This window comes from Drosophila yakuba, unplaced genomic scaffold (assembly GCF_016746365.2).
Source record: "Drosophila yakuba strain Tai18E2 unplaced genomic scaffold, Prin_Dyak_Tai18E2_2.1 Segkk8_quiver_pilon_scaf, whole genome shotgun sequence".
Taxonomy (NCBI): domain Eukaryota; kingdom Metazoa; phylum Arthropoda; class Insecta; order Diptera; family Drosophilidae; genus Drosophila; species Drosophila yakuba.
In genome coordinates this window covers 181,670-204,248 of record NW_025048828.1, presented here as the reverse complement: position 1 = coordinate 204,248, position 22,579 = coordinate 181,670, and the positions used below count along the sequence as shown (strand labels likewise).

The following is a 22,579-nucleotide window of genomic DNA, read 5'->3' as shown; positions in this document are numbered from 1 at the left end:
CAATAAAGGCCCAAGCCTTGGGGGACACCGCAGATTACCCATTGCTCATGTGTGCCTCCGTCTATCTCGTACAGTAGTACTCTGTTGCTGAAATAGGACTTAAGTATGCCCACTAAAGCGTCCGGTACCCTAGGTGCTGTAAGGCTCTTATGGTAACGCCCCATTTCGCTGAGTTGAACGCATTTCTGATGTCCAGCGTCACCACCAAGCAGTACTCCTTTCGGCCCTTGCCATCTTGTACCTTTAATGGTCTTCGAGGCGATCTCCTTAACCTTTGCTATACCATCCACGGTCGATCTCGCCTTTCTAAAGCCCAACTGCATTTGCTCCCCTGCAGCGGACATGGCTTTGTGCAGTCTGAGGCTGATACTGCTTTCGAAAGCCATGCCATATGGTCAATAAGGCATATCAGTCGGTATGAAGATGGGCTCTCGGGAGGCTTGTTTGGCTTGGGGAGCAGTACTCATTCATGCCTAGCTAGACAGTGAGGTCTGGGCAGGTTGCGGAGCCGAGGGCACAGAGGGTGGAACGAGAAGGGAAATAATTTTTTCATGCAAAACTGATTGCACTTTGTGCTCAAAGTTGGTTTCTGTTGGCAACATGCAGATTTGCATTCACTCCGTTTAATTAATGTCTCCTTTTCTTTATTATTTCCATGTATATGCCTTTTCCCGACGGCACGTTCCTGGCAACCTTATGAATTTCATTCGGTTGGCAACATGCAGATTTGCATTCACTCCGTTTATTCCATCTCTCCTTTTCTTTTTTATTTCCATGTATATGCCGGCTGACACATTTAAGGCGGTTCTTTTTTTTTAAAGTTTCAAACACACACACGGCCCAAGTCACGTCGCGCGTGACTTTCAATTCCGCGTTTTTTTTCTTCACTTCTTTTTTTTCTGATTAGAAAATGTACCAAATTTTTTTCTAGTTATTATTATTATTTACCAATTCTTTCACTCGTCGCCAATGTAATGACCCGCTTCTTCAGTGATGTAACACACAATAAGGGCTTTCGGTTGAAGTCAGGACTACTAATTATTCATATCGCTTAGAATATTTAGTAGTCCCAACAATAATGATAAGTGTTTATTTCGGGACGGGAATCGAAATACTCTGTAGACGATTTCCTTGTCTATTAGGTACCCGATACTCATTTAATGGGAGTGGTAAGAATATATGTCGAAATTTAAATAGAAAGTAATATAATGATAAAGCAAATGATTAAATCAAAGAAAAAATTTAACACTATGGTCCAAAATTAGTTTTTTTTTGTCATTAAGTCCAAATTTTTATTTCAGTATATCGTATCAGTATGATTTATCAATTAATATAAATAAAAAACAAAAACAATATGGGCCGAAACCTTCACTAAAGCCTTTTATGAGCTTTTAAAAGTGCAGTGTTGAACAGCTGATTGCGAGAAGGCGTTTCGCAAATTTGCTTACTTTTGCACGTGATACGATTGTAAAACCCATCCATTAATTATAGTAAAATATGGAAAATAAAAGACAAAGTATGTAGTTCTTAACTTTAATATGTAGTCAATACATGTGTAGTTGTACTGTTTTTTTGTTGCTTAACATCAAATTTATGAGTGTTTTTTAAATAAAAAATTCTTACGTGGAGTATAGTTCGTTTTCTGACAAAAGTTAAAAACGTCAGTTTGTACCTTTAACTATTGTCTTTGACGGTAAAGTATATCTTTTGCCCATTTTTGCTCGTTTTCTAAGAACTTGATTTGATAGGCAAGTTCGAGTTCAGATATAGCGACCTCCTGGACATTTGGAGGCGTAACAATCGGCAAATAAGTTATGTTTCAGATTACGTTTATTCCGCAATCAACAACAATAATCTGGAATCGAAAAAGACAGAAGAGATTGACAAAAAAATAGTCAATTTTGAATTATTCATTAAAAAAAAACTGCCCGAGTGTAACAGACAACTAGACCGATTTACTTCCAAACATGCTAAGTGGATGGCGTCTAAGATAACAATTCTTCCTAGTGATTTTGAAAACTCCAAAACACCACAGCAAATGGGACGCCGAAACTTATCTTACCAAAATGCTGGAGCAAGATTATGTACACGTATACACATTTATTATATTTAAAAAACAATAATACCAGTAGTTAATATGGGAGGCAAGAGAGGGCGTGGTTGCACGGACTCCTAATTATACCCGTTACTCGTAGAGTAAAAGGGTATACTAGATTCTTTGAAAAGTATGTAACAGGTAGAAGGAAGCGTTTCCGACCATATAAAGTATATATATTCTTGATCAGGATCAATAGCCGAGTCGATCTGGCCATGTCCGTCTGTCCGTCCGTCTGTCCGTCTGTCCGTATGAACGTCGAGATCTCAAGAACTACTAAAGCTAGATTGAGATTAAGCATACAGACTCCAGGGACATAGAAGCAGCGCAAATTTGTCGATTCATGTTGCCACGCCCACTCTAACGCCCACAAACCGCCAAAACTGCCACGCCCACACTTTTGAAAAATGTTTTGAAATTTTTTCATTTTTGTATTGGTCTTATAAATTTCTATCAATTTGCAAAAAAACTTTTCGCCACGCCCACTCTAACGCCCTCAAACCCCCAAAGCTGCTACGCCCACACTTTTGAAAAATGTTTTGATATTTTGTCATTTTTATATTGGTCTTGTAAATTTTTATCGATTTGCCAAAAAACTTCCTGCCACGCCCACTATAACGCCTACAAACCGCCAAAAACTGCGTTCAAGACTCTCCTTCTCTTTTCCACTAGCTGAGTAACGGGTATCAGATAGTCGGGGAACTCGACTATAGCGTTCTCTCTTGTTTTGTTTGCAAACTAGTTTTGATTTAGCAAAAAAAATATACATTTCATCCTAATTTTTAGACTTTCTGCCAATAAAATCGAGTTCTGGACCACAGTGCATTGTTCAAAACCGTGGTCGTAGCTGTCTTGGGCGTTTTGTTTTAGAGTAGGTGTGTCGAAATCGCTCCTTTTTTACCAATTCAAACGCCCTATATCCTAAAATAGTGAGGTAGAAACGAAATTATAAATCTGCTTCAGATCCTGTGCGAACTGGACTGAGAATTATTATTAAGAAAATACAGACTGATTACCGGTATTTTTCCATTTGTTAAACACTCTTAACTTTTTATTTCTTAAGTGTGTCAAATCCTTATTGAACCAAGGAGGTTACTTATAGCTAGACGGTAGAACATCGAAACGCATGAGTTCATTTAAAATAATTTAAAAAATTGTTGTTAACTTTTAATTGTAAAATATATACATTTTCTAAGTGACGTATACGCCAATGCCCGGGATACGAAATCCAGTCAACATGAATTGAATAGGCCAAGATACCTGTTCATAAATAAACCGCCAGTGTTACTGTTTAGTTTGATTTATTGGTTAATTTCCGACACTTAATATTAATTAGTTCGATACCGATGCGTACGATTTCTTGTAGATCAAAATGTGACTGACTTAAGCTTTGGCTGTACTCACGCCATACGATTGAACTAACATAAGACGTAGTTACAGGTTGAAAAAGTACTGGGCACAATTACATTGATTCCGCTGATAAGCTCCGCTGCAGCTGCAGAAAATGCAAATGTAAATGTAAACAAAGATAAAGGGTGACTTGTTCGCGCGGTGTCTCGTTCCCAAACAATACCCATTACCCCAATTGAAAACTTTCCATACGCCTTTGCCGTAAACTGAAGATATAAACAATTTTCACAATTTCAGACAAAGGGCTTGGTCTTCAAACCCACTGGACAACATGCTAAAAACGTATTCATAGTTTCGGCCAATCGAAATTCTTCTGATCAAAGTCAATTTTAGAATCGCGTCGCTGTCACCGATATAAGCCAAGATTATTTGACTCTAACTTAACTGACTCTAACCATCTAACTTAAATAAGCTTAGCAAAATAAACCCCGCTCTAATATTAAAAATTATACCCGTTACTCGTAGAGTAAATGTGTATTCTTTTATATTTAAAATATTCGTTAAAAAGTAACAGGCAGAAGGAAGCGTTTCTGACCATATAAAGTATATATATTCGTGAGCAGGATCAATAGCCCAGTCGATCAGGCCATGTCTGTCTGTCCGTCTGTATGAACGTCGATATCTCAGGATTTATAAAGAAAGTTGAGATTCAGCATCCGGACTCCAAACATAGACGCAGCGCAAGTTTGTTGATTCATGTTGCAACGCCCACAAACCGCCAACAACTGCCACTCCATACTTTTGAAAAATATTTTGATATATTTAAATTTTTTTATTTGTCTTGTAAATTTCTAAAGATTTGTCAAAAACTGTTTGCCACGCCCAAACATTTAACAAATGTGCCGGCGTGAAGTCTTTGACCACTTTTTGGTGTCAGAAGACAAACTTGCGATACGTCTCAGGCAGAAGGAAGCGTTTCTGACCATATAAAGTATATATATTCGATAGCAGGATCAATAGCCCAGTCGATCAGGCCATGTCTGTCTGTCCGTCTGTATGAAAGTCGATATTTCAGGATTTATAAAGAAAGTTGAGATTCAGCATCCGGACTCCAAACATAGACGCAGCGCAAGTTTGTTGATTCATGTTGCAACGCCCACAAACCGCCAACAACTGCCACTCCCATACTTTTGAAAAATATTTTGATATATTTAAATTTTTTATTTGTCTTGTAAATTTCTAAAGATTTGCCAAAAACTGTTTGCCAAAACTTTTAACAAAAGTGCCGGCGTGAAGTCTTTTGACCACTTTTTGGTGTCAGAAGCCAAACTTGCGATACGTCTCTTAATCTTTGCATTCCTGCATTCACAATCTAAACTTTTTAGCTTGATACGGACGGACGGATAGCCATATCGACCTATGTATACTGATCTGATTAAGAATATATATACTTCATAGGGTTGAAAAGCCTAATTTTACTAGGTATACATATTAAGTATAGGTATAGGTTCAGAGTGGCGTAACAGGTTGCGCTTTTACCTCACTGCCCTATTCCTTTACTCTTTGTCGTCCTGTTGCGGTGTGTTTCAGCGCCGTTAGCGGCTGAAATCTTGCAGTTCAACTCCAACTTGATTGTAACAAAGTTTCTTAGGATGATAATGGTGGCTCAGTAATTTTACCAATAGTAGACAAAGTCATTTTTCTTTTATACTCAAAGCTTTCGGATATTAGACAGAGTTAAAGTACAAAACAAGATAGAACGCTATAGTCGAGTTCCCGACTATCTGATACCCGTTACTCAGCTTAGTGGAAGGGAAAAGGAGAGTCTTAAACACAGTTTTTGGCGGTTTGTAGGCGTTATAGTGGGCGTGGCAGAACGTTTCTTGGCAAATCGATAGAAATTTACAAGACCAATATAAAAATGAAAAAATATCAAACCATTTTTCAAAAGTGTGGGCATATCAGCATTGGGCGGTTTGAGGGCGTTAGAGTGGGCGTGGCAAAAAGTTTTTTGGTAAATCGATAGAAAATTACAAGAAATAAAAATGAAAAATTTCAAAACATTTTTCAAAAGTGTGGGCGTGGCAGTTTTGGGCGGTTTGTGGTTGAGTGGGCGTGGCAAAAAGTTTTTTGGTAAATAGATAGAAAATTACAAGACTAATGAAAAAATTTCAAAACATTTTTCAAAAGTGTGGGCGTGGCAGTTTAGGGCGGTTTGAGGGCGTTAGAGTGGGCGTGGCAACATGAATCGACAAACTTGCGCTGCTTCTATGTCCCTTAATCTCAACTTTCTAGCTTTAGTAGTTCCTGAGATCTCGACGTTCATAAAGACAGACGGACATGGCCAGATCGACTCGGCTATTGATCCTGATCAAGAATATATATACTTTATATGGTCGGAAACGCTTCCTTCTGCCTGTTACATACTTTTCAACGAATCTAGTATACCCTTTTACTCTACGAGTAACGGGTATAAATATATCAAGCACTACATAATTGCTGAATCAAATATATCCAGTGCTCATTTTAGTTGTTAACTTACTGTCCTTTATTCGTATTTATTTTATTTTTTTTTATATTTTACTTTATAGTTCCTAAAGGATCAAGGGTAAAAAAATGGATTTCGCAGGAAGTGGACGGATTTATTTTTATTTGGTATCATGCTGAACCAACAGAATTACCTTGGGATCTGCCTTCACCTATGGGAGAGGTTGACAATAAATTTATCTATCATGGTCACAATGAGTTTTACATTAATTGCCATATTCAAGAAATACCGGAAAATGGCGCTGATATTGCGCACTTTAATGCTATTCATAAAAATAGCTTTATTAATGACAGATGGGTTAAAAAATAAGTTCATTTGGTTTCGGATCTCATCATTGGAGAGCGAGGTAATGAATTAAATAATGTTTTAATCTACGCACATAATTAATTTTCATGGATATCAAATACATATATTTGTGTCCTGAACTATTTTCGTGGACAATCAACAGCATTTTAAAATATCATTCTGTTGGGTCACAAAGTTTTCAAGCATTTCATTACGTTACATAATAAGAATATTCTTTAATTACATTGACGGGGACAAAATATATAATAAAAATTAATAATCTGGTCACCAAAAATGCTTGAAGCATTTAAGCCCCTTAACCTTTTACCTGTGCAATACGTATTTTCAATTAATTATACCCGTTACTCGTAGAGTATACTAGATCGAGATCTGGTCAATCTGGCCATGTCCTTCTGTCTGTATGAAAGTCGAGATCTCAGGAACTATATAACCTAGAAAGAGATCCAGCATGCAGACTCCAAAAACAGACGCAGCGCAATTCACATATTCACATATTACTTTTTGTAACATTGAGAAGACGGTTTGTAGGCGGTAGAGTGGGCGTGGAAAAAAGTTCTTTGGCAAATAAATAGAAAATTACAAAACTAATAAAAAAATGAAAAATATCACAATGAATGTGTTCTTGTACATAACAATCTATCTGGCCTTTTATTCCTAAGCGTACATCCCTTCAACTCCACTTTTCGGACAAATCTCCTAAGATTTTGTAAATAGTTATCGAAACAGTAGTAAGGGTCTGAAACTGGATCTCTGATTGGCTTAATCGTCTTTTTTACAGGAAGTAAACTTTGTACATTATATGAAACGGTACTTCCACCATAAATAATTGGGAAATTCTTCACGAACAAAGCCGACATACGCTAGGCATTAAAACGTACTGACGGACATGTCCAGATCGAATTGGTTATAGATTCTGATCAAGAATATATATACTTAATATGGTCGGATTCGCTTCCTTCTGTATGTTACATATTTTTCATACCTTTTTACTGTACGACTAACGGGTATACATATGTATATACGGACCCTGTATGGTTTGGGATTAATTAGAACGCAAACTTGGAATACCTTAAAAGGCATCCGATACTTTTACCAAACGATCATCACCAAAGCCCTCATCCTTTATTATCATGAGAAATATTTCCATGCACGATCACAGACGTTGCTTTCCACATTACGGCAAAGGTTCTGGCCGATTGGAGACCGTAAGTTCGTTGGAAGCGTCATCAATAAATGCGTCCGATGCACCCTTTCTGCAGAGTCCTTGGTGCATCCATTTTAGCCATCAATGAATTAAGATCTTTTGCATATGAGATTTCTGCCTAACTCCCGCCCACCTTGTCCAATTTCAGAAAATGCTAAACGGGTTGATGTGGTCACGCCATAACATTTCCTTAAGGTTCTGTCGCGTTATCTATTCAGCTAAACTTCTTTTGTAAGCTTATGACTATAGGTTTATATTTTGAAGCCAAGTATTTGCTTAGGCAGGCTGCATCCCCGAATAAAACCTATTCTTGCGTTCCTGTTAACTATAACACTAAGGGTACCATATTGGTTGTCTTCCCTATAAACAATATATTTATATTCTTATTCAGGATCATAAGAGCTATGTATAAAAACTAGAAAGTTGAGACTAGACATACAGACTTGTGACGCCAACGCTGCGCGAGTTTGTTTCAGAAAGATTCCACGCCCACTTTAATGCACACAAGACACCCAACACTAAGACGCCTTGCCAATTTTTATCATCGATAAAATAAATAACATCGACTCCATTGATCGTGATCAAGAATATATATACTTTATACGGTCGGAAACGCTTCCTTCTGCCTGTTGCATACTTTTCAAAGAATCTAGTAAGCCCTTATACTACGAGTAGTTGGTATAAAAAGGTTTTGAGATTTTTGAATTTTATTATTTGTCTTTTAAATGTTTATCAATTTGCACTTGCAGTTCAGTAACATTGAATGTTAATGATGTTAAACTGTTAGTGTAAAAATTTCTTCTTCGCACTTCCACTAACTGAGTATCGGGTCGGGTATCAGATATTGTTTTTTCCCTACCTTCTACTAGGGATGTCGTGATTTTAAAAAAGCATCGTATCGATTATATTTTTTTAACAAAACAAAATGATAATAATATTTAAAATATCATAAAAAAATATAAATATATTTAATTTTTTTTTAAATAAAATTTTTTTCCCCCACAATAAAAAAAAAAGTTTCTTATTAACTTCATTTTCATATTTCATTTCATATTTTCATTTAAACTTAATATATCATAACTTAAATTCATGGATTTCTAATACAGATCATAATAATAATAATAAGGATAATAATACAGATAATAATAAATTTTCAGTGAAATTTTGAACTTTCTGAAATCAGAACATACGCACACATACAAATATGTACATACATATGTAACTTCTTTTTCGCACATTTTACGAAAACATCGTAATGTTTATTTTTAAAATGCGAGGACATGGTTGAAGTGTTACCACTGGTTTTTATAATTCTTTCGCTCAGTTTGCATATTGCAGTTTTGTTTTTTATTTCTGTGTAATTTGATATTCATTTTATCACGTGCTCGTGTACTTGGTATCGCGTCGCAATCAGAGTGAGCGAATGGAAAATATCAATAATGTATCAAAAAAAATATCGCAATACCGATATTTAGGCAAAAAAAATATCACGATATAAATATAACGTCTTCACATTCGTGGAAGCGGACGTCTTTCGATAGCGCTGCGCGAAAATCTTGTGTTAACGTGGTTGTGCTGAACAGTGTTAGCGGCAAATCTGCAAAAACAAACGGTGGACTTGTGCCATAGTTCTGCGCGTAACCTAGGCGTGCTGAATGACCGCGTGTTGCAGGTGGTTAGCAAAATATATAAGTTTGCAATTTTGCAGCTGATAAAACAGCTGACAGCGCTGCCAACTTATCTCGGAGGGCGATCATAGGCGAGTGGCGTTGCCACATCAACTGTAAGACCAGTGCTGAGGTGCGAACGTTGGGCGCGTAATTTCAAAATTAAATTCAAAATTTGATTTAATTTAATTTAAACAAATAAGTGCCACGCACAACAAGCTCGAAAAAATGAGCAGCGATCAGCGTAGAAGCTCCGTCAACCCAAGAAATGCTTGCTACTCCTATTTCTCAACTAGAGATATAGATCAACATCAGAAGTCGACAAAGAGCAACTCGACTCTACTGACCGTCGACAGCAAGAGAGCCAGCTCTTGCTACCCTCTCTGCTCACCCCAACTCCCGCATCATGGACTTACCAATGCCAAACCCCATCACCGCCGGCTTCGCTGAATGAAGCTCCAACAACAAGCAGTGCTAAAATTTCTGCAGCAAACTCACCACCAATAATTAAACCAACTACCAATACTGCGAGTTCGGTCCCAACGGCCGCACAACAAAATAAAATGGCAACAAAAACAGTTAGCCTCGATAAGCAACAAGCGGTCCCGGCTATACAGACCGGTACGGACCGCTACATCCAGATTAAGCGCAAGCTTAGTCCACCCAACACGGTTGGCAATAAACCAAAGATCAATCGAACCAACAAAAGCACCGATCAAACGAGGAGCTCCAATGAAAACCGATTCTCCATCTTAGCAGAGGTCGACAACAACCAACCAGAGTTGGGGCAGGAGACCCAAAGGAAACCTAAGCCCCCCCCTATTTACGTAAGGGAAAAAAGTTCAAGCGCCCTGGTCAACAAAATTGTTGCGCTGGTCGGGGACGAGAATTTCCATGTTGTTCCGCTTGTTAAAGGGAACATTCACGAAACAAAGGTTCAAACGAAGTCTGAAGAACACTTCCGAGCTGTGTCTAAGTACCTGGAAGACACAAAAAAGAACTTTTACACCTATCAAGCAGCAAGGGACTGCAAGTTGTGCTAAAAGGTATAGAACCTGACGTCACCCCTCTAAATTTAAGAAGCCCTTAAGGCCAGGGGCTTCTGTGCCAAAAATGTTAGCAATATTGTTAACAGAAACAAAAAACCGCAACCACTTTTCAAGGTCGAGCTCGAACCAGATAGCAAAGCCTTAAAGAAAAACGAAGTGCACCCGATCTACAAGTGCAGCTCTTACTGCATCGAAGAATCACCGTGGAAAAACCCCACAAACGCAACGGCCCTGTTCAATGCACAAACTGCCAAGAGTATGGACACACCAAGACATACTGCACACTTCGGACGGTCTGCGGAGACTTCCACAACTCCGTAAACTGCCCCGCAAACAAAGAAGACCCCCAAATGAAAAAATGTGGCAACTGTGGAGGAAACCATACGGCAAACTACAGAGGCTGTGCGGTCTACAAGGAGCTAAAGTCGCATGCGACGAGCGACAGCTACGCACCAACAACATTTCGCCAAGGCAGCCATCATCATTTGGGCAGCTAATACAACCAAGAAAATCTCCTACGCCAAAGCACTAAGAACAGGCATGGAAAATCCACCTCAATCCAGCCTCACAAAGCAAATTGGAATCTATGATGTTCACAATCCAACAAAGTATGATGGAACTTATGTCATTCATGAAAACAACCATGCAAACCCTTGTACAGAACCAGAACATGGTAATTCAGTTGCTTGTAGCACAACAGTCCAAATAATAAATGACTAACCTACGTATATCCATGTGGAATGCCAACGGCATTCGTCTTTTTTACAGGAAGTAAACTTTGTACATTATATGAAACGGTACTTCCACCATAAATAATTGGGAAATTCTTCACGAACAAAGCCGACATACGCTAGGCATTAAAACGTACTGACGGACATGTCCAGATCGAATTGGTTATAGATTCTGATCAAGAATATATATACTTAATATGGTCGGATTCGCTTCCTTCTGTATGTTACATATTTTTCATACCTTTTTACTGTACGACTAACGGGTATACATATGTATATACGGACCCTGTATGGTTTGGGATTAATTAGAACGCAAACTTGGAATACCTTAAAAGGCATCCGATACTTTTACCAAACGATCATCACCAAAGCCCTCATCCTTTATTATCATGAGAAATATTTCCATGCACGATCACAGACGTTGCTTTCCACATTACGGCAAAGGTTCTGGCCGATTGGAGACCGTAAGTTCGTTGGAAGCGTCATCAATAAATGCGTCCGATGCACCCTTTCTGCAGAGTCCTTGGTGCATCCATTTTAGCCATCAATGAATTAAGATCTTTTGCATATGAGATTTCTGCCTAACTCCCGCCCACCTTGTCCAATTTCAGAAAATGCTAAACGGGTTGATGTGGTCACGCCATAAATTTCCTTAAGGTTCTGTCGCGTTATCTATTCAGCTAAACTTCTTTTGTAAGCTTATGACTATAGGTTTATATTTGAAGCCAAGTATTTGCTTAGGCAGGCTGCATCCCGAATAAAACCTATTCTTGCGTTCCTGTTAACTATAACACTAAGGGTACCATATTGGTTGTCTTCCCTATAAACAATATATTTATATTCTTATTCAGGATCATAAGAGCTATGTATAAAAACTAGAAAGTTGAGACTAGACATACAGACTTGTGACGCCAACGCTGCGCGAGTTTGTTTCAGAAAGATTCCACGCCCACTTTAATGCACACAAGACACCCAACACTAAGACGCCTTGCCAATTTTTATCATCGATAAAATAAATAACATCGACTCCATTGATCGTGATCAAGAATATATATACTTTATACGGTCGGAAACGCTTCTTCTGCCTGTTGCATACTTTTCAAAGAATCTAGTAAGCCCTTATACTACGAGTAGTTGGTATAAAAAGGTTTTGAGATTTTTGAATTTTATTATTTGTCTTTTAAATGTTTATCAATTTGCACTTGCAGTTCAGTAACATTGAATGTTAATGATGTTAAACTGTTAGTGTAAAAATTTCTTCTTCGCACTTCCACTAACTGAGTATCGGGTCGGGTATCAGATATTGTTTTTTCCCTACCTTCTACTAGGGATGTCGTGATTTTAAAAAAGCATCGTATCGATTATATTTTTTTAACAAAACAAAATGATAATAATATTTAAAATATCATAAAAAATATAAATATATTTAATTTTTTTTTAAATAAAATTTTTTTCCCCCACAATAAAAAAAAAAGTTTCTTATTAACTTCATTTTCATATTTCATTTCATATTTTCATTTAAACTTAATATATCATAACTTAAATTCATGGATTTCTAATACAGATCATAATAATAATAATAAGGATAATAATACAGATAATAATAAATTTTCAGTGAAATTTTGAACTTTCTGAAATCAGAACATACGCACACATACAAATATGTACATACATATGTAACTTCTTTTTCGCACATTTTACGAAAACATCGTAATGTTTATTTTTAAAATGCGAGGACATGGTTGAAGTGTTACCACTGGTTTTTATAATTCTTTCGCTCAGTTTGCATATTGCAGTTTTGTTTTTTATTTCTGTGTAATTTGATATTCATTTTATCACGTGCTCGTGTACTTGGTATCGCGTCGCAATCAGAGTGAGCGAATGGAAAATATCAATAATGTATCAAAAAAATATCGCAATACCGATATTTAGGCAAAAAAAATATCACGATATAAATATAACGTCTTCACATTCGTGGAAGCGGACGTCTTTCGATAGCGCTGCGCGAAAATCTTGTGTTAACGTGGTTGTGCTGAACAGTGTTAGCGGCAAATCTGCAAAAACAAACGGTGGACTTGTGCCATAGTTCTGCGCGTAACCTAGGCGTGCTGAATGACCGCGTGTTGCAGGTGGTTAGCAAAATATATAAGTTTGCAATTTTTGCAGCTGATAAAACAGCTGACAGCGCTGCCAACTTATCTCGGAGGGCGATCATAGGCGAGTGGCGTTGCCACATCAACTGTAAGACCAGTGCTGAGGTGCGAACGTTGGGCGCGTAATTTCAAAATTAAATTCAAAATTTGATTTAATTTAATTTAAACAAATAAGTGCCACGCACAACAAGCTCGAAAAAATGAGCAGCGATCAGCGTAGAAGCTCCGTCAACCCAAGAAATGCTTGCTACTCCTATTTCTCAACTAGAGATATAGATCAACATCAGAAGTCGACAAAGAGCAACTCGACTCTACTGACCGTCGACAGCAAGAGAGCCAGCTCTTGCTAACCCTCTCTGCTCACCCCAACTCCCGCATCATGGACTTACCAATGCCAAACCCCATCACCGCCGGCTTCGCTGAATGAAGCTCCAACAACAAGCAGTGCTAAAATTTCTGCAGCAAACTCACCACCAATAATTAAACCAACTACCAATACTGCGAGTTCGGTCCCAACGGCCGCACAACAAAATAAAATGGCAACAAAAACAGTTAGCCTCGATAAGCAACAAGCGGTCCCGGCTATACAGACCGGTACGGACCGCTACATCCAGATTAAGCGCAAGCTTAGTCCACCCAACACGGTTGGCAATAAACCAAAGATCAATCGAACCAACAAAAGCACCGATCAAACGAGGAGCTCCAATGAAAACCGATTCTCCATCTTAGCAGAGGTCGACAACAACCAACCAGAGTTGGGGCAGGAGACCCAAAGGAAACCTAAGCCCCCCCTATTTACGTAAGGGAAAAAAGTTCAAGCGCCCTGGTCAACAAAATTGTTGCGCTGGTCGGGGACGAGAATTTCCATGTTGTTCCGCTTGTTAAAGGGAACATTCACGAAACAAAGGTTCAAACGAAGTCTGAAGAACACTTCCGAGCTGTGTCTAAGTACCTGGAAGACACAAAAAGAACTTTTACACCTATCAAGCAGCAAGGGACTGCAAGTTGTGCTAAAAGGTATAGAACCTGACGTCACCCCTCTAAAATTTAAGAAGCCCTTAAGGCCAGGGGCTTCTGTGCCAAAATGTTAGCAATATTGTTAACAGAAACAAAAAACCGCAACCACTTTTCAAGGTCGAGCTCGAACCAGATAGCAAAGCCTTAAAGAAAAACGAAGTGCACCCGATCTACAAGTTGCAGCTCTTACTGCATCGAAGAATCACCGTGGAAAAACCCACAAACGCAACGGCCCTGTTCAATGCACAAACTGCCAAGAGTATGGACACACCAAGACATACTGCACACTTCGGCGGTCTGCGGAGACTTCCACAACTCCGTAAACTGCCCCGCAAACAAAGAAGACCCCAAATGAAAAAATGTGGCAACTGTGGAGGAAACCATACGGCAAACTACAGAGGCTGTGCGGTCTACAAGGAGCTAAAGAGTCGCATGCGACGAGCGACAGCTACGCACAACAACATTTCGCCAAGGCAGCCACATCATCATTTGGGCAGCTAAATACAACCAAGAAAATCTCCTACGCCAAAGCACTAAGAACAGGCATGGAAAATCCACCTCAATCCAGCCTCACTCAGAAAAGCAAATTGGAATCTATGATGTTCACAATCCAACAAAGTATGATGGAACTTATGTCATTCATGACAAAGAAAACAACCATGCAAACCCTTGTACAGAACCAGAACATGGTAATTCAGTTGCTTGTAGCACAACAGTCCAAATAATAAATGACTAACCTACGTATATCCATGTGGAATGCCAACGGCATTCGTCTTTTTTACAGGAAGTAAACTTTGTACATTATATGAAACGGTACTTCCACCATAAATAATTGGGAAATTCTTCACGAACAAAGCCGACATACGCTAGGCATTAAAACGTACTGACGGACATGTCCAGATCGAATTGGTTATAGATTCTGATCAAGATATATATACTTAATATGGTCGGATTCGCTTCCTTCTGTATGTTACATATTTTTCATACCTTTTTACTGTACGACTAACGGGTATACATATGTATATACGGACCCTGTATGGTTTGGGATTAATTAGAACGCAAACTTGGAATACCTTAAAAGGCATCCGATACTTTTACCAAACGATCATCACCAAAGCCCTCATCCTTTATTATCATGAGAAATATTTCCATGCACGATCACAGACGTTGCTTTCCACATTACGGCAAAGGTTCTGGCCGATTGGAGACCGTAAGTTCGTTGGAAGCGTCATCAATAAATGCGTCCGATGCACCCTTTCTGCAGAGTCCTTGGTGCATCCATTTTAGCCATCAATGAATTAAGATCTTTTGCATATGAGATTTCTGCCTAACTCCCGCCCACCTTGTCCAATTTCAGAAAATGCTAAACGGGTTGATGTGGTCACGCCATAACATTTCCTTAAGGTTCTGTCGCGTTATCTATTCAGCTAAACTTCTTTTGTAAGCTTATGACTATAGGTTTATATTTTGAAGCCAAGTATTTGCTTAGGCAGGCTGCATCCCCGAATAAAACCTATTCTTGCGTTCCTGTTAACTATAACACTAAGGGTACCATATTGGTTGTCTTCCCTATAAACAATATATTTATATTCTTATTCAGGATCATAAGAGCTATGTATAAAAACTAGAAAGTTGAGACTAGACATACAGACTTGTGACGCCAACGCTGCGCGAGTTTGTTTCAGAAAGATTCCACGCCCACTTTAATGCACACAAGACACCCAACACTAAGACGCCTTGCCAATTTTTATCATCGATAAAATAAATAACATCGACTCCATTGATCGTGATCAAGAATATATATACTTTATACGGTCGGAAACGCTTCTTCTGCCTGTTGCATACTTTTCAAAGAATCTAGTAAGCCCTTATACTACGAGTAGTTGGTATAAAAAGGTTTTGAGATTTTTGAATTTTATTATTTGTCTTTTAAATGTTTATCAATTTGCACTTGCAGTTCAGTAACATTGAATGTTAATGATGTTAAACTGTTAGTGTAAAAATTTCTTCTTCGCACTTCCACTAACTGAGTATCGGGTCGGGTATCAGATATTGTTTTTCCCTACCTTCTACTAGGGATGTCGTGATTTTAAAAAAGCATCGTATCGATTATATTTTTTTAACAAAACAAAATGATAATAATATTTAAAATATCATAAAAAAATATAAATATATTTAATTTTTTTTTAAATAAAATTTTTTTCCCCACAATAAAAAAAAAGTTTCTTATTAACTTCATTTTCATATTTCATTTCATATTTTCATTTAAACTTAATATATCATATCTTAAATTCATGGATTTCTAATACAGATCATAATAATAATAATAAGGATAATAATACAGATAATAAAAATTTTCAGTGAAATTTTGAACTTTCTGAAATCAGAAATACGCACACATACAAATATGTACATACATATGTAACTTCTTTTTCGCACATTTTACGAAAACATCGTAATGTTTATTTTTAAAATGCGAGGACATGGTTGAAGTGTTACCACTGGTTTTTATAATTCTTTCGCTCAGTTTGCATATTGCAGTTTTGTTTTTTATTTCTGTGTAATTTGATATTCATTTTATCACGTGCTCGTGTACTTGGTATCGCGTCGCAATCAGAGTGAGCGAATGGAAAATATCAATAATGTATCAAAAAAAATATCGCAATACCGATATTTAGGCAAAAAAATATCACGATATAATATATACACGTCTTCACATTCGTGGAAGCGGACGTCTTTCGATAGCGCTGCGCGAAAATCTTGTGTTAACGTGGTTGTGCTGAACAGTGTTAGCGGCAAATCTGCAAAAACAAACGGTGGACTTGTGCCATAGTTCTGCGCGTAACCTAGGCGTGCTGAATGACCGCGTGTTGCAGGTGGTTAGCAAAATATATAAGTTTGCAATTTTTGCAGCTGATAAAACAGCTGACAGCGCTGCAACTTATCTCGGAGGGCGATCATAGGCGAGTGGCGTTGCCACATCAACTGTAAGACCAGTGCTGAGGTGCGAACGTTGGGCGCGTAATTTCAAAATTAAATTCAAAATTTGATTTAATTTAATTTAAACAAATAAGTGCCACGCACAACAAGCTCGAAAAAATGAGCAGCGATCAGCGTAGAAGCTCCGTCAACCCAAGAAATGCTTGCTACTCCTATTTCTCAACTAGAGATATAGATCAACATCAGAAGTCGACAAAGAGCAACTCGACTCTACTGACCGTCGACAGCAAGAGAGCCAGCTCTTGCTAACCCTCTCTGCTCACCCCAACTCCCGCATCATGGACTTACCAATGCCAAACCCATCACCGCCGGCTTCGCTGAATGAAGCTCCAACAACAAGCAGTGCTAAAATTTCTGCAGCAAACTCACCACCAATAATTAAACCAACTACCAATACTGCGAGTTCGGTCCCAACGGCCGCACAACAAAATAAAATGGCAACAAAAACAGTTAGCCTCGATAAGCAACAAGCGGTCCCGGCTATACAGACCGGTACGGACGCGCTACATCCAGATTAAGCGCAAGCTTAGTCCACCCAACACGGTTGGCAATAAACCAAAGATCAATCGAACCAACAAAAGCACCGATCAAACGAGGAGCTCCAATGAAAACCGATTCTCCATCTTAGCAGAGGTCGGACAACAACCAACCAGAGTTGGGCAGGAGACCAAAGGAAACCTAAGCCCCCCCCTATTTACGTAAGGGAAAAAAGTTCAAGCGCCCTGGTCAACAAAATTGTTGCGCTGGTCGGGGACGAGAATTTCCATGTTGTTCCGCTTGTTAAAGGGAACATTCACGAAACAAAGGTTCAAACGAAGTCTGAAGAACACTTCCGAGCTGTGTCTAAGTACCTGGAAGACACAAAAAAGAACTTTTACACCTATCAAGCAGCAAGGGACTGCAAGTTGTGCTAAAAGGTATAGAACCTGACGTCACCCCCTCTAAATTTAAGAAGCCCTTAAGGCCAGGGGCTTCTGTGCCAAAAATGTTAGCAATATTGTTAACAGAAACAAAAAACCGCAACCACTTTTCAAGGTCGAGCTCGAACCAGATAGCAAAGCCTTAAAGAAAAACGAAGTGCACCCGATCTACAAGTTGCAGCTCTTACTGCATCGAAGAATCACCGTGGAAAAACCCACAAACGCAACGGCCCTGTTCAATGCACAAACTGCCAAGAGTATGGACACACCAAGACATACTGCACACTTCGGTCTGCGGAGACTTCCACAACTCCGTAAACTGCCCCGCAAACAAAGAAGACCCCCAAATGAAAAAATGTGGCAACTGTGGAGGAAACCATACGGCAAACTACAGAGGCTGTGCGGTCTACAAGGAGCTAAAGAGTCGCATGCGACGAGCGACAGCTACGCCCAACAACATTTCGCCAAGGCAGCCACATCATCATTTGGGCAGCTAAATACAACCAAGAAAATCTCCTACGCCAAAGCACTAAGAACAGATGGAAAATCCACCTCAATCCAGCCTCACTCAGAAAAGCAAATTGGAATCTATGATGTTCACAATCCCACAAAGTATGATGGAACTTATGTCATTCATGAAAACAACCATGCAAACCCTTGTACAGAACCAGAACATGGTAATTCAGTTGCTTGTAGCACAACAGTCCAAATAATATGACTAACCTACGTATATCCATGTGGAATGCCAACGGCATTTCACGGCATAAACTTGAAATAACTCAATTCCTAAACGTAAATCACATCGACGCCATGCTGCTGGTTGAAACGCACCTCACAGGGAGATATAACTTCTATATAAGAGGTTATACCTTTTACCGCACAGATCATCCGGATGGCAAGGCCCACGGCGGAACGGGCATCTTAATCAGAGAACGCATCAAACACCACTTTCATCAAAGGTTTGCAACAAATTACCTGCAAGCCACGTCCATAAAAGTGATCTCAGGAAACGGCAACCTTTGCATTGCCGCTGTCTACTGCCCACCTCGATTTAATATCTCTAATGGTCAATTCATGGACTTCTACAACACTCTGGGGGATCGCTTCATAGCCGCAGGAGACTACAACGCCAGTCACACGCACTGGGGATGACGCCTCGTGACTCCCAAGGGAAGGCAACTGTATAATGCACTTATAAAGGTGAGCAATAAACTGGACTACGTTTCTCCTGGTAGCCCCACATATTGGCCTGCAGACCCAAAATTTCCCAGATCTAATTGATTTCCCGGTGACAAAAACATCCCACGCAAATCTGACCCGATCTCGCCACTTTGTTGATAAGCCTTCTTCAAAGCCCAGAAATTGCGGACCACCCCACAGGCTGACGTCGCACAACACTAACTGGATGAAATACAGAAAGTATGTGAGTTCCCACATTGAGCTAACTCCCCAACTAAATATCGAAGCGGACATCGACTGCTCCACCGAGGTACTCGTCACAGCAGCCAGGATCTCAATCCCTAACCGGAAGGATGGGGAATTTAAGAAGTTCAAGACCAACCGGCAAATTGAACAGCTGGTTCTGGAAAAGAGGCGTCTGCGAAAATCTTGGCAACCAGCAGATCGCCACGCTCAAAGCAAAGACTTACTGAAGCCACCCGCAATCTAAACCGGGCCCTGAAGCAAGAAGCTGAAAATGAACAACTTAAATATATTGGAAAACTCTCGCCAACTAGTACAAAGCATCCATTGTGGAGGGCTCACCCAAATCTAAGCTCTACAATTCAAATCGTCACCCCTATAAGGAATTCTTCAGGGTGCTGGGCCCGCAGCGACAAAGATAGAGCCGAATCATTTGCCTTACATCTCAGAGGTGTCTTCAGCCGAACCCCGCAGCAAATGATTATGTTCCTCCGCAAATCCACCTCGAAACTGAATCCACGCCAACTACATTTCAGCCGAACGAGAATACAAAAGTCATCAGGGAGCTAAAACAAAAAAGGCTCCAGGCGGTGACCTAATAAATACAAAAATGATAATGGAACTTCCGTACTGTGCTATTAAGCTAATCTGTAAACTCTTCAATGGAATCATAAGTCTCGACTACTATCCAAGGAAATGGAAAAAATCAATTATTATAATGATACCGAAGCCCGGAAAAGATCACACGATTCCGTCATCTTACAGACCAATAAGTTTATTATCATGCCTGTCCAAATTATTCGAAAAATGCCTTCTAAAGCGCATAATACCATATATGGGAGCCCACAACATTATCCCAGCCCATCAATTTGGCTTCAGAGAAAAACACGGAACTATAGAGCAAGTAAACAGAATAACATCAGAAATTCGCACAGCCTTCGAACATAGGGAATATTGCAGCGCGATATTTCTCGACGTATCTCAAGCATTCGACCGCGTCTGGCTCAAAGGTCTCATGCATAAAATTAAAACACACTTGCCCGGGTACACTCATAAACTCCTTGAATCCTACCTCTACAATAGAGCCTTCGCAGTAAGATGTAACACAACAATTTCCGACAGCTACACTATCGAAGCTGGGGTCCCCAAGGTAGCGCACTTGGGCCAACTTTATTCGTCCTTTACACAGCAGATATTCCTACGAGTGACCGACTAACAACATCCACCCGCCGACGACACTGCGATCCTTAGCCGCTCCAGATGCCCAGTCCGTGCAACAACTCGCCAACCACCTCGTGGTAGTCGAGAAGTGGCTATCTGACTGGCGTATTAAAATAAACGAACAAAAGTGTAAACACATAACGTTTACCCTTAACAGACAAACTTGCCCTCCGCTCTGTATGAATAGCACGCAGATCCCCAAGTTAATGAAGTAACGTATCTGGGCATCCACCTCGACAGACGTCTAACATGGCGTAGACATATCAAATCAAGAAACTGCATCTAAAACTGAAAGCCAGCAGCCTCCACTGGATTATAAACTCACGATCGCCTTGTGTCTGGACTACAAGTCCTGCTCTACAACTCCACTCTTAAGCCAATCTGGACGTATGGCTCCCAGCTGTGGGGGAACGCGAGCAGAACCAACATAGACATTATACAGCAAGCGCAATCAAAGATCCTGCGAACTATCACTGGGGCACCATGGTATATTCGTAACCAAAACATCCACAGGGACCTCGGCATTCTCGCAGTAAAAGATGAAATAGACAAGCAAAAAGCGTCCTACAATGAAAAACTCTGTCCACCCAAATCCTCTAGCAAGGGTCTTGACTCGGGTCTCCAGCCGAACCCGCCTGCAACGTACAGACCTTCCAACCCAGCCATAACTTGTCAGGGCCACTGTCTCAGTCTACATGACTCCTAGTTAGGTTATAGTATAAGATTTGATACACTTATTGTTAGTCTCGTAAATGAGAAGATTCAATAAATAAAAGCAAAGCATTTAAAAAAAAAAAATAAATAAATATAACATTTTCAGAAAAATATCGATATATTGATATATTATCAACAACCGATACTCCAGAAAATGTTTAAAGTTCTTCGCGATACCACTACCTACCTAAATAACGGGTATCTGATAGACGGGGAACTCGACTACAGCGTTTTTCTTGTTTTCCCTCAAGGTGGTCTCCATTTGTTGGAAAATTAAAATACTTAGCGGAAGTTAACCTAAGTCATTCATTGCAACTGTTTGGAAAGTTTTGCTGTTTTCGTATGGAAATTTCTGGCAAACAGGTAAGCCATATGCATTTATGTGTTTAAATTTCAGTGTTTTAAATAATCTTTTTTTGTAAGATTGGACCGTCTTGTGTGTGTCTTGAAGTTAATTCAAATACATTTGGAAAGATTAAAGTTTTTCAATATATTACACCAATCGAGCCTTTGTTGCAAAAAGTTGTTCATCAGTTCTATGGTCCTCGTTGGAGTGCACCACTTATGAAAATTTTTGTTTATGGAGAAAGTGTCATGGTAAGTAAACTGTATAAATATTATACCACATCAATATAATAAAGATTTTTCTACCATTAGTTCGAACGTGATATTAACATATGGAATCATAAAGTACTTCATCGGAATCCTATCTTAGCTAAGGAAGATACATCGATAAAGAAGTTTAGGCTGTGGTTCTCCCAATTCTATTCGTCGAACAGCAAATCATATTCTGAAGCAACCAATATTGGTTGGTAGCTAAATTTGTACTGAAATTTAAAGTTTTACTAAACGATGGCTAAGTAAATACTGTGTCTCGAAGAAAATAGAAGACTATTGAAAAAAATCATTTTTAAATTTATGTTATTTTATTAAAGTAATTTGCAAATTTGACGGAGTATAGTAATTTCTTTAGTTATTGTTTCTGTAGCGAGTCCCTGTAGTTTCCCCTTTTTCAATTTCTGCCGCCGCGTGTGAGCTGGGTCAGCAGGGCCACACTCGATCTCAGTGTTACCAAGATCTCACAATCGACTCAAATCGATAGGGCGCCATTTCAAAATAACATTCCCTTCTCCGACATATTAATATATTTGGCATCCAATATACCCGTTATTTATAGTGTTA

At 39.2% G+C, this 22,579-nt stretch overlaps 1 pseudogene; it reads left to right on the top strand.

Annotated features, from left to right (window-relative positions):
* LOC120322353 overlaps nucleotides 1-22,355 on the top strand; it is a 127,201-nt pseudogene extending 104,846 nt beyond the window's left edge.
* Nucleotides 22,356-22,579: the final 224 nt, after the last annotated feature.